General features: G+C 43.3%; 1 protein-coding gene across 1 annotated transcript in view; it reads right to left on the reverse strand.

Annotated features, from left to right (window-relative positions):
* LOC126298816 (neurogenic locus protein delta) overlaps positions 1-12,985 on the reverse strand; it is a 1,242,617-nt gene that overhangs the window by 178,674 nt on the left and 1,050,958 nt on the right. The gene's annotated exons all lie outside the window — the stretch shown is intronic.

Consider the following 12,985-nt stretch of genomic DNA (forward strand, 5'->3'; position numbering starts at 1 on the left):
GGCTACGGTCGCAGGCTCGAATTCCGCCTCGGACATGGATGTGTGTGATGTTCTCAGGTTAGTTAGGTTAAGTAGTTCTAACTTCTAGGGGACTGATGAACTCAGATGTTAAGTTCCTTAGTGATCAGAGCCATTTGAACCATTTTGAACTAAGGCCCTTCACATGTTCCGTTTGCGTATTGTGGTAAGACAAAAAGTGATTCAGTAAAGCCGCGCGGGATTGGCCGGGCGATCTAAGGCGCTGCAGTCATAGGGTGTACGGCTAGTCCCGGCGGAGGTTCGAGGTCTCCCTCGGGCATGGGTGTGTGTGTTTGTCATTAGGATAATTTAGGTTAAGTAATGTGTAAGCTTAGAGACTGATGACCTTGGCAGTTAAGTCTCATAAGATTTCACACACATTTTTTTCACATCTTTGGCGACCTTAAGAAAGACACGAGTGAACGTTCGTTTCAGTCGATCGAGGATGTGCATTCATTCTTGCGTACCCATCTTTTGTTTTTGTTTTTATAAAGAGATGAGAATCCTCGCACTGCGAAATGAAATGCGAAGACATTGCAGTTGTTACACAATACCGACTCGTCATTGCTGCTCTTACATGACACTGCTGTCAAATGTGACCCGCCCCTAATTCGCAGTTGGCACATCTCCATTGTCCGCCTGCTTAGGTGGGTGGTAACGTGCTTGCCCCCCATGCACTGGGCCCGGGTTCGATTTCCGGCCGGGTTGGAGGTTTTCTCGGCTCGGGGACTCATTTCACCCTCATCATCGGCCGCAAGTCACCCAATGTGGCGCCGACTGAAATGACTTGGCGGTCGAACGTGCATGGGACCTCCCGGCCAACGATGTCATACGGTCATTTCATTTCATTTACTTCTCCCTTTTCGCGATCACCCGCTGCTCGCGTACTTCCCTCTCCCATTAGCACTCCGCAACTGGTCTGCTCGTGACTAAGAGCGTAAGCAACCGCGAATTTTCACGCTCAAAACCAGCGAGTTGTTAAACCCGGTTCTAGATGATTACCAGGCTCTCCTCTCGATGTCACTAGATCTACGGTGTTGGCGGACATCATAGGACACTGAATGTACGTTTTCCCGGTGTATACTGCTGATGAAATCTTCTCGAGTTCCCATCCGGGTAGCTGCGTCGAAAATCCGCGACATTTCGATGAGCGTCATTCGTATCATCTTCGTCCGGATGGAAGCCCGAGAAGACTTCATCATCATAGAACACTATTTGTATTTATAATCAACCTTTTATGTGACCAGGAATGATATAAATGTTTTAAGAAGTATGTGGCCTGCTTACACGGCAGGTATAGTAGGTACCAGTGTTTTTGTCGGACTCGTCCGCGTGTCGTACAACACGGGCAGCAGCACACAAATTCTTCCTGAATGGGAGGCACTTGTCCCTTGAGAAGTAATTACAGACCTCAGTTCCGGAAGTGCCTGCTGTCAGTTATGAGTGGAGCGTTCCAGATTAGTCGTAAATCCGGAAAGAACAACAGACTTCCGTAGCGAGTGTGTGTCCGCATTGTCAGACACGCACGCGACTGTGACAGTCGCTTCAACCACGCCGTAGATTGTGGTAGATACACCGTCATTTAAATCCCATACATATTACAGACAGCTGACAAGGATGCATCCAGCTATACATCCACGGTTCAAAAATAATGTTTTTACATGCAAAGAACACTGGCCCAGCCCAGATATTCAGATTATTTAACATGAATTAAAAAAAAAAATGGTTCTGAGCACTATGGGACTCAACATCTTAGGTCATAAGTCCCCTAGAAGTTAGTACTACGTAAACCTAACTAACCTAAGGACATCACACACACCCATGCCCGAGGCAGGATTCGAACCTGCGACCGTAGCAGTCCCGCGGTTCCGGACTGCAGCGCCAGCACCGCATGGCCACCGCGGCCGGCTAACATGAATGAAATGCACTGAACTGGCACGAATGGATGAGGGTGAAATTATTGAAGCTCCCATGACATGAAATGATACTAATACAAACCGCTGAGGTGTGCCGAACCCGCAGCGAAATGAATAGTTATGTAGGCCTAGTGGCATCTGAAAATTTGCATCATTAGGCTATTTGACCACACCTCCAGACCCCACCGTAACTTTCACTATCACTGTTTCCACCTATGATGACCTAACAATTCCAACACAGTTTCTTCTCCTGGGAATGTGGAAATACCACCACTCGGGGATCGGTGTGGGTGGACGAACTTAGTTTACCCTGCCGCAAGGGATATATAGAAACAAATAAAATTCATTGCCATGCTATGAATGAATTCGTGCTTGGGAATGAAACTGACAAAGGTAGAATGATATGGAATGATGTCAGTGTTCAGGTATGTTGAACCCGCAGTGTGGTGAATATGTAGCGACAATTGAAAATTTGTGCCAAATTATCCACTCAATTAAGTAGTGATTACCACTAACACAAAAACAGCTGCAATTTGTCATCATTGATTCTAGAAGCCCTTTGTACGTGGGTGTAGATGTAAGGTACGGAACTCCGACACAGTGCGATGAGTTCAACTGTGATCTTCGGGGTAGCGTTCCATGTTGTTCCAAATGGGGTCAGTAGGATCGATAGCCGGCCAAATTCGAAAAAACTGTTGGAATTGGGATGGTATGGGGAGGGGAGTAGAACATAAACTATAATGTTTCTTCAGTGTGTTTTAGGTCTTGTGGTGTAGGTAACTGTCTTACTCGAAAAGTATTTTCTTGTAGGGCAGGCATCAGCCATAAAATATAGCAACAGATCAGCAATAATATTGTCACCAATCACAAGCTGTCTCCGTTGACTTTCTCAATGTGAATTTCCTTTATTTATAACACTTACACTGTAAGTTTATGTATGATTCGCAAAAATGCTCATATTACGCTGTTAGTTATGACATTGGCTATACTTGGACAAGCAAATCTACAACGTTTACTACACTGGATAAAGAGAACATCTAACGCCTCGTCGTACACTAACAGTTTCGCCGACATTCGTCCGCCACTGATGGGTACTAACGACGAGAGTACGTCAACATCCAAGTAGCTTCGTTCCCAGTAGCTAGAACTTCTTTCTTTGCCTTTCGACAATGTAACTTACCATATCTAGATTTACATCTACATCTACATACATATTCAGAAAAGCTCCGCATGGTGTATGCCGTAGGATATCAAATACCAATACTAGTCACTTACTTTCCAGTTTTACTCCCAAATGGAGCGAGGGAAAAACAGTTATCTACACTGAAGAGCCAAAGAAACTGGTATACCCGCCTAATGTCGTGTAGGGTCCCCGGGAGCACGTAAAAGTTCCGCAACACGACGTGGCATGGACTCGACTAATGTCTGACATCGTGCTGGAGGAAACTAAAACTATTAATCTTGCAGAGCTGTCCATAAATCCATAAGAGTACGAGGGGGTGGAGATTTCTTCTGAACGACGCGTTGCAAGGCATCCCAGATATGCTCAAGAATGCTCATGTCGGGGGAGTTTGGTGGCCAGCGGAAGTATTTAAACTCAGAGGAGTCCTCCTGGGGCCACACTGTAGCAATTCTGGACGTGTGGGGTGTCTCATTGTCTCGCTGGGATTGCCAAGTCTATCGGAATGCACAATGGACATGGATCGACAGGATGCTTACTTATGTCTCACCTGTCAGAGTCGTATCTAGATGTATCACGGGTCCCATATAACTCCAACTGCACACTTCCTACACCATTACAGAGTCTCCACTAACTTGAACAGTTCCCTGCTGACATGCAGGATCCATAGATTCATGAGGCTGCCTCCATGCCCGTACACTTCCATCCGTTGGATACAATTTTAATGAGACTCGTCCGACTAGGTAACATGTCTCCAGTCATCAACAGTCCAGTTCGATGTTGAAGGGCCCAGGCGTGGCGTAAACATAAATGTGTATCGTCAGACGGGCAATACGAATCCAGTGTATTAACAGCGGCGCCTCTTCAGTTGGTATCTTTTATTCGAAAATTTCGGTCATCAGCTTCCTCCTCCGGAAGCAAAAATGATTTTTGTCACCCACGAAAGTAAGGAAAAATTACCATCGAAATAAAATAATAGAAATCAAAACTCGTACAGAAAGATTAATTTGGTCGATAAATAGTCTGAAAGTGGTTTATGAACTTTCCGCCCAACACAAAAGTGTGATAATTTTTGACGTCACCGAGAAATTGCAGCGATCGTAAGTTATAGTTTTATGAAAAAAGAAACAGTCAAGATGGCAATAAATTATTTATTTGTTATTCCGGTAAACGGTTTTGGTCTGTACGGTCATCTTCGGACCAGAAGCCCAAACTGTGTGAAGAACAGGTACACGAAGCTGTTTAGAGCACCAACAGGTACCTGTTACCAACTTCTCGCAGTTGGTGTCAGGCACCAATTGGTACTCAACAGCAGCTCCGAGTACCGGTTCTCACGTCATCTCAGCCTCTGGTCTGAAGGTAGTAGAACAGACCGAAAATGGTCTCCGGAATTTAAGAAAAATAATTTATTACTATCTGGACTTCTTTTCTTAAAACTGAAATGTGAGTTCGAAAGTAGCCTTGTGACAGTGATCAGTCAAATTTATGGTTCAAATGTCTCTGAGCACTATGGAACTTACCATCTGAGGTCATCAGTCCCCTAGAACTTAGAACTACTGTAAACTAACTAACGTAAGGACATCACACATGCCCGAGGCAGGATTCGAACCTGCGACCGTAGCAGTCGCGCGGTTCCGGACTGGAGCGTCTAGAAACCCTCGGCCACCGCGGCCGGCGTCAAATTTATCTAGTACATGTAAACACAACGATTGTCAACATGGAACAGGAACATAAATGAGATCTGGAATGTCTGGGAAGTCCTGACTTGGACAGAAGTGCGCAGCTTATCGTCTGACCAGGAAGGTGCGAAGCGAGATAGCAAGAAATGAATGAACACAAGGCGAGACGAGCGTAATTCATATTACTCGCAGCTTGTTACCGGCAGGGTGAGCTCACTCGATCCACAGGTCGTTTAAAGGTTGGCTCGGCGTCGGTAACCAAATCAATTTTTGTGTGTAAATAAAGGAAGGTCCATTGTGGAGGGCGCGCAACACGTGAGGCGTGGGCCCGGCGCATCTGGCGGGTGACAGCTGCAGCCGCAGAGCCGGGCATCTGCCACGCGCGCCGCAGCTGCCCACGCTCAACAGGTCGGTCATCACCTGTACTCAATCCCAACATACGATACCTCGCTTCGTGCTGCCTTATCACCTGTTCTGCGATTTACAGCCACTTACTTTGTCTCAGGGAGTGAGCTCGGTAACCTGTACGGATTCATCAAACACTTCTCTGCTAGTAGGCAGTAAACTCTGTCCCTGTGTTGTTTGACCGGCGAGAGAGCAGGATTCCACGCAAAATTTAAGCAAAATTTTCCGACTCTACTTGTGACGTCACTTGCTATTTTAATCTCTAGTTTCCTTGACAACACTATCCCAACAGATGGAAGTGAACGCCAGAATCTGTGTTGTTAAAGCCCACAGTATTTACTCGTCTGTCATACGCGTGTGTGACGCTATTGCTCTACATACCGGTCCTCCGCGATCCTGATGGGCCGGTCGGAGTGGCCGAGCGGTTCTAGGCGCTACAGTCTGGAACCACGCGACCGCTATGGTAGCAGGTTCGAATGTGAGTGATGTCCTTAGGTTAGTTAGGTTTAAGTAGTTCTAAGTTCTAGGGGACTGATGACCTCAGAAGTTAAGTCTCATAGTGCTTAGAGCCATTTGAACCATTTTTGATCCTGATGGTCCGACCAATGCCACAGCTGCAAGAGATACGGTAGGCATCTGCCTTAGCACACCAAGATCATCCTTTACAGACCCTAATCTCAGATGGTGGTCGAAAAACACATCTCGTTTGCTTTCATGACACGCATTTATCTTGAGTGTATCTGTATTGTACTGTACCTGCACAACAGTACAGATGTCAATGGTATACGCTGTATATCTTGTTTGCAAACAAATCGTTCCATTCATTCATGGAACTTGCTGTCGACATCAGTAATGCTTTACGCTTTGACTTCAAGTTTTCATTCATTACTCTTCGGTTCTGCTTCGGGTTTGCTTCTCCAGCAGTGTTAGTTGTACGCTAACAATGATACACAGCAATATGGATGGATTTATTCTTGATGAGCGTTCCCGCAGTGACGTAAATCACATAACAGTACTATTACATTTGAGAATTGCAGAACTGTCGTATTGCCTTCTGGGTTGAGGGGGGGGGGGGGGGGGGGGAGGAGGCAGCCACGCTTCGCGCAACTCCCCACCGCGGAGGTTCTAGTCCACCCTCAGGCCTGTGTGTGTGTGTGTGTGTGTGTGTGTGTGTGTGTGTGTGTGTGTGTCCTTAACGTGAATTAAAGTTAGATTAAGGAGTGTGCAAGCCTAGGGACCGATGACCTCAGCTGTTTGGTCCCATGGGTACGTACCACAAATTTCCAAATTTCCTTCTCCGTTGTGTTTTACGTGCCGGCAATTGCGTATTACAGGCTTTTTCACTATTGTGAACGTATTGTTACGGAAACAAAGACGGATCGGGTAACAAAAAGAATATATTATCGATACATTTTAATTTGTAACTAGACACCAGACCTTGGGGCTCTTATTCCAGAATAGTCAGAATATATCGCTGAACTTCCTTCGGAATTTTGTCGGTGGAGTTCCTGTTCACTATTTTAATCTGTCAACTGTGACACATCTGCTGGACAAAAAATAAAAGAGAACATACGACAATTGAAAAAAAAAATATTTGAAAATTTTTTGAATCGCTTAGGGGTATGACTTCAGAACGTTTGAACACACGTGTATATTAAAACCTACGAGCGTCGGCTTTGTCTTCATCTGGATGTGGTATGATTTGGATGAGGGTATGGACGTCCATGTGCTCAAGATGTCGTCATCGCAGCCATTAATCTATGATTTTTCAAACAGCAGCACTTACTTCTCGTTCAAGCAGTTTGTCTGTTGTTCTCACGAGACTAAGTACTCGGTTTCCACTTTGCAGTATCTGACATCAAAGTCTCAGATACTAAATCGTGGTGTCTTGACGGCGATTCCAACACTTCCTCATCTCATTTACGAGCCCTGTACCATAACCATTGAAGCATTTGATATACTGTTTGAATATTTTGCTTATATATAGCGTGAAACTCACAACTAAAGGGAGAAGTCAAAAAGTGTAATGCCATCCTCTTATCTGTAATTGACATGTGCACTGCCATGGTATACGAGTAGGTGGGTGGGTAATAGTAGTCTATACGACTCCTCCTTCTGCAGCAAAAAAATGAAACTTTATCTGTATTGATAGAGTAAACAAGAAATAAAGGGTGATTTCGGGAAGTGTAACGCCTGCTTTTATCTCCATACATGTTCTCAAATGTATTACAACTTCCAAGTTAAATTCGAGGCTCGGGTGCTGTGTGCGTGGGTGGGTAGATGCCTGTGTCATCAGTCTGCCTGTGGCATCATTTGCTAGTATGGAGTGATATACCATTAGGACTCTCTCGGCTATTAATATCGACTTCTCCAATACTGGAACCCCTAACTGTCGTTTAAGCAGCTTCTAAAATTAACCTCACGACGCTGACAGTGTCCTGTTTGAGTCCACTCACTACGCAAAAATCCTTTGCAGTGCTATGAGTCGAACTCGGGTCCTGAGCGTGGTACTCAGGCATGTATACATTTCAGCTACACAGTCCCTAGCAAGGCGGATAAAGTGTGAAATGTTACGAAGAAAAATCATGTTGCGAAGATTCGAAGCGATGGTGCATGCTACTAACTGTTAGCTAACTTTTACTTCTTTTTCTTCTTCGCAGGCTTGGGTCAACTGCGTACCATGAAAAGCTATTACTTACAAGAATTGTTCTTTTGAATAAGATTCTTCCTCCTCTCTTGCTAGTACTTTTCATTCTCTCGCTCTTCTGCTGTTTCTGTTGCTGAATAAAGGTTCTTCCACATATCTTCTCTTTCTCCTTGAAAACGTATATTTTTGTTTTGAATTTTGGTCTGTTTTGAATATCTTTTTCAGCTATCTTAATCTCGCCTACGTGTGTTTGAATATTTTTGGCAATTAATTTTTGTTCTTTTTTTTACTGAAATATTTTAGTTAATCAATTGACCTCCATTCTTTTCATACGTCCAAAGAAACTGATCCGTCTTCTCTGGATTGTGTCTGAGAGTTTGAGATGTTTTTTAACAGTGTTATTTGTCGGTTTTTAATTTTTAATTATCATAGGCTAAAGCCTGTGGTGGGTCCCAGAAGATTTCGAAGGATTGTCCTCTTTTTTTTTTCCTCAGTTCTTTTTTCGATTTCTACTGTTTTCATTGTGGTAACGCACTCTGCTGAACAGAGTGCTTGCAGTTATTTTTATTAATTTTACTGTCACTGTATATCTCCATGCTGCTAATGGGAAACTTTTAGGAGCAACGGAGGATACAGATATATATAGTCGGTGTAAGTTTTATTGTATTGTTCGTGCCGAATGAGAGAAAAACCACGTACAGCCAGAGTCCAAGTGTACAGGGGAGGAACGAATGCAGATTAAAGGTTAACGTCGAGGGTCGAGGTCGTTAGTGACGGAGCACAAAATCAGACTGGCGTGGATAGGCAGGGAAATCGGCTGTGACATCTACGAAAGTGGACTGGTAGATGGTAAAGCAGAATGTATTGTTGTATACTTTCCGTGCAGTGTCAACGTCCTTAACGGTTTTTGCTCTTTCTTTACAGTGCAAATTTCACGAGTTTAGCGTATTAAAAAGGAGCCAGTAAATTTTCAATACAGAAATGATAGTTCTAGGCAGACGCCAAACACATTTTCATTTCATCATCTTCGGGAGTCGAGCTGAAAGTTATGCTGCCAGCAGTGCATCGCCGCTGTACATAAACCCTACCTTTTGTTCTGCTACAAGTCCAAATGATCTGCCAGCCGTTGTATCTAATGGAGTGAATTCTTCTTGACGAGAGTGCCTTCTCACGACGGCGAGGTCATCCTATTTCTCTTTCGGCTATTAATGGCTTCCGAAGCAATATTTTCGATCTGTTTCGAACTGTCTTGTGTTCAGAGAAACTTCCTTTCTATAGCGCTCAATTTATAACACAGACAGTTGTTCGGTGATATTTTTCTTATTGATTTCTTGCAGTTTCCAACTGAAAGGTGATGTTAGAACGTGATATTACAACGGTGACGTTCGAGTAAAGACATTTCTATTTAATACAGGACAAGCATGCTTCATGTGTTTCACGAACGTAGCATACGGAAACCAAATGAACGTAGGACAGGCTTTCCGTATTACGTCAGAAAGTACAACTAAATAAACACCTCAAATTCCCCTCATTCTATGAGATAGTTTAACCAATGCAAATAGCTCAAAATAGACTAAGATATTAATTAGAATCGCTGCTACGCAGATGTGGCATGGCGTGTGTCACGCGTATTTCAACTCTCATCTTATGACTGCATGCTGTGTAGGCCTATCACCTCTGCATATCTTATTAGTTTTGCAGGCATTATGTTTCAACAATTTTAATTTACTGTTACATGTAAAATCACCAGGTGAAGCCAACGGGAAGTATTGATCAGTGTTTCGAATTGCGTTCACGGGAGCACTCATTCATTCTCTTTTCCGGTACTGTTGATTTATGTGTTGCACAAGCTTCCTCGGTAGTTTCGCAACGTCCCACGCATCGTCCATAATCAAGGTATAGATTGTTTCCACATTTTTTTCTATTAAGTGTGGAAACCAGAGTTCTTTTCTTGACACTGGTGGAATGAACGTCCACCTTGTAATATCATTAATTATTACATGCACAAGCATTGTTTGAATGACAAAATCAGCTGGTGTCCTCGTTGAGATTATGATATGAAACGGGCTCCAATTATTGATTGTATGTGCTAAAAACATGTTTAAAGGTTTGTTGCTCAAAAATAGTTCAGATGGCTCTGAGCCCTATGGGACTTCTTAGGTCATCAGTCCCTTAGAACTACTTAAACCTAAATAACCTAAGGACATCACGCACATCCATGAACGAGGCAGGATTAAAAACCTAGGACCGTAGCGGTCATGCAGTTCCACACTATAGCGCCTAGAATTTTCTTATTGTGTGTTATTTAGGCAGTCCAGAATTAAATCTGCAAAACTACAACAGGTTGATATATGTCTGTACTGGAATAAAGTTCCAAGACTTCGGACAGCGGGGTGCTGTCCACAGATGCGAAAATATAACTGTAGATACCATAAAGAAAATAGAGTTACAGCCAATTTAATGTAAAAATACTTCGGAGTGTAATGTGCAGGGTGACACAAAAGTCCGTTAACATTTGAAAACGCACTAATTCATGGGACAATCTAACTAAAGAGGGAAAAGTTTACACACACGCCTGAAATGACAAATGGTTTTACTGAAACCAAAGACGAGTGCAAAAATTGGCCAACAGATGGCACTGGACAGCAACACGTAAGTGACGCCGCAGGAGTATTGTGTGCAAAATGAGCTGTAGTGAGAGAAGGAGTCAGATTCGTCAGCAATTGTGTGTGGCATGTTGACTTTACCAGGAAAGGCACTGGTAGGCAAATGCTTCAAATTGCTCTGAGCACTATGGGACTTAACATCTGAGGTCATCAGTCCCCTAGACTTAGAACTACTTACACCTAACTAACCTAAGGACATCTCACACATCCAAGCCCGAGACAGGATTCGAACCTGCAACCGTAGCGGTCGCGTGGTTCCAGACTGAAGCGCCTAGAACCGCTCGGCCACAGCGGCCGGCAGCACTGGTAATAACGCTTTACCACCAAAATAGAGAAACTGCTGCTGCAGATATAGGATTCTATCACCATAAGGAGGGTGTCCGAAAGGGTAAAGGTACTACGACAGTTGTCGCCGTGAAGAAAATGATCACAAAGTTCGAAGCCACGGGCTGTTTAGGCGATCAGTCCAGTAGTAGGCAGCGAGACGCAAGCGCTACTGCTGCTTGGACAGTTCAGGAAGAAATGGACATTTCAGTGGGTTCATCTCGGCACGGTGAAGTGAGCGCCCGTGCAGTAACATGCCGCATCGCCACTCCACGCACTACTGTTTGGACAGAACTAAGGCGTACCCTTCAATGCTCTCGATATAAAATCCACCGATTTTGTGACATGGAGAGCATTTGCGATGTGGGGGGGAGTAGAATAAAGACTTTTTGTTAAAAGTGTTACGTACCGACGAAGCACATTTCACACTCCCAGGATCTGTCAACAATCACAACTGCAGAATTTTTGGTACTCAAACTCCTAGAACTGTCGTCGAAACGCCATTCCATGACGAGAAAGTCACCATGTCTTTTGGATTTACCACATCAATCTTGATCGGACTCTTTTTCTTCGAGGAAACGCGGGGTGGTGTTTTTCAAATTGCTAGAATAACGGGTGCGATGTACGACAGTACGTAACACCTGCTGGAAGGTACAACTTTTATGCGGAATGGCGCTCCATCTCATATTGCGACACGTGTGAAACGTCTCTTGGTCATATCGTTTGGTGAGGATCGCGTGCTGAGCCGGCACTTCTGCCATGCTTAGCCTCCCAGATCTCAATCCGTGTGATTATTGGTTGCGGGATTATATGAAGACAAAAGTCTACCACGATCATCCGACCTCGTTAGGGATGCTAAGAGACAACTTACATATTAGCTGTTCAGTGCTACGGTGGCGTACTAACCGGGTCGGTGGCCCCGGACAGAAAAAAACTAAATGAGGCCTCCGGTCTTCTTAGAAACTGATGTATTTCTATTTACATTTTGTAAAAAAAAAATGGATAATGCAAGTGTAATGACGGACAAAAGAAGTCTAGAATTTATAAAGTGAGTACTCTACGCTTTAGTATTGTAATTAATTTAAAAATATAGGCGAAAAACTTAGAATACGAAGCAGTATTTAATACAGTAACTATCAGGTAGAGGGTAAGAAATAATAAGGCGTAGAATAACAAAATTACCTTTTATATGTCTGTACAGTTATAATATCAGTTTGTTTCGCAACCTTTATATGACAAAGTAGTTATAATTCATATTATTATAGCACACGTTTTCCTACATTTACTTTACTTAAATTCTCAATAATGTCGTTGAAATCTATTTCATTTGAAAGTTATCTTTCAGCTGACAAAATGGACAGATTGGCTGATCGTTCTCGATTTCTTGCAACACCAGTTCATCACCAAACTCATCGTAGATTTCTGCCAGATACTCAAGTGCTACAGTCAGAGCTTCAGGGGGTGCACCAGGAATAAATTTTGTTTTGGTAACCTTCCTTCATGGCCGTATATTTTTGTGACAATTGTTGTGTAAGTTGGTCTGCGCATACAAATATTGATCAACTACTTCTTCTTGAATTGATAATCCAGCGTCATGAGCTAGTTCATCCGGCATTGTTCTATTCACCCTCCTTCTTCTTCGTCGATCAGTGTTGACGTTCATATCGTTGCACTTTTAGGACCAAAGTAACAGCATTGTCTATAATATGATTCGTTCCGTCTCTGAATCTCTTTCAGGGTTTTTTATTTGGAGAGTCCTTTGTGAAAAGTTGTTTTTGGAGAATGTAGATATTGCTGAACTAAATTTACTTCATCAGTATCGTGTGCCAAAGTTCATGTAGATTAAAAAGGTAAAATCAAATATAACTTGAAAGTGAAAGCTTGCTGCGGATCTAGTATTAAGGTTTGCGTTGGATGGATGTTGCATATCTTCCAAAGTGCTCAAATTTGTATCCACGTTTTCTTTTGTAGTGAGCACTTACTCGAGTATCAGGTAAACATTTCAAATTTTTTTCTGCTTTTTTCTACAGGTAATTCCTCTCTAATAATGAATATAACTTCTGTACAATTCCAAAACAGGCGACGTTCGAGGGAACACTAGTGAATGCATGAACTGCACAAACATTAAGGGAATGGTTAGCAGTTCCCCA

The sequence above is a fragment of the Schistocerca gregaria genome, chromosome X, assembly GCF_023897955.1.
Source record: "Schistocerca gregaria isolate iqSchGreg1 chromosome X, iqSchGreg1.2, whole genome shotgun sequence".
NCBI lineage: Eukaryota > Metazoa > Arthropoda > Insecta > Orthoptera > Acrididae > Schistocerca > Schistocerca gregaria.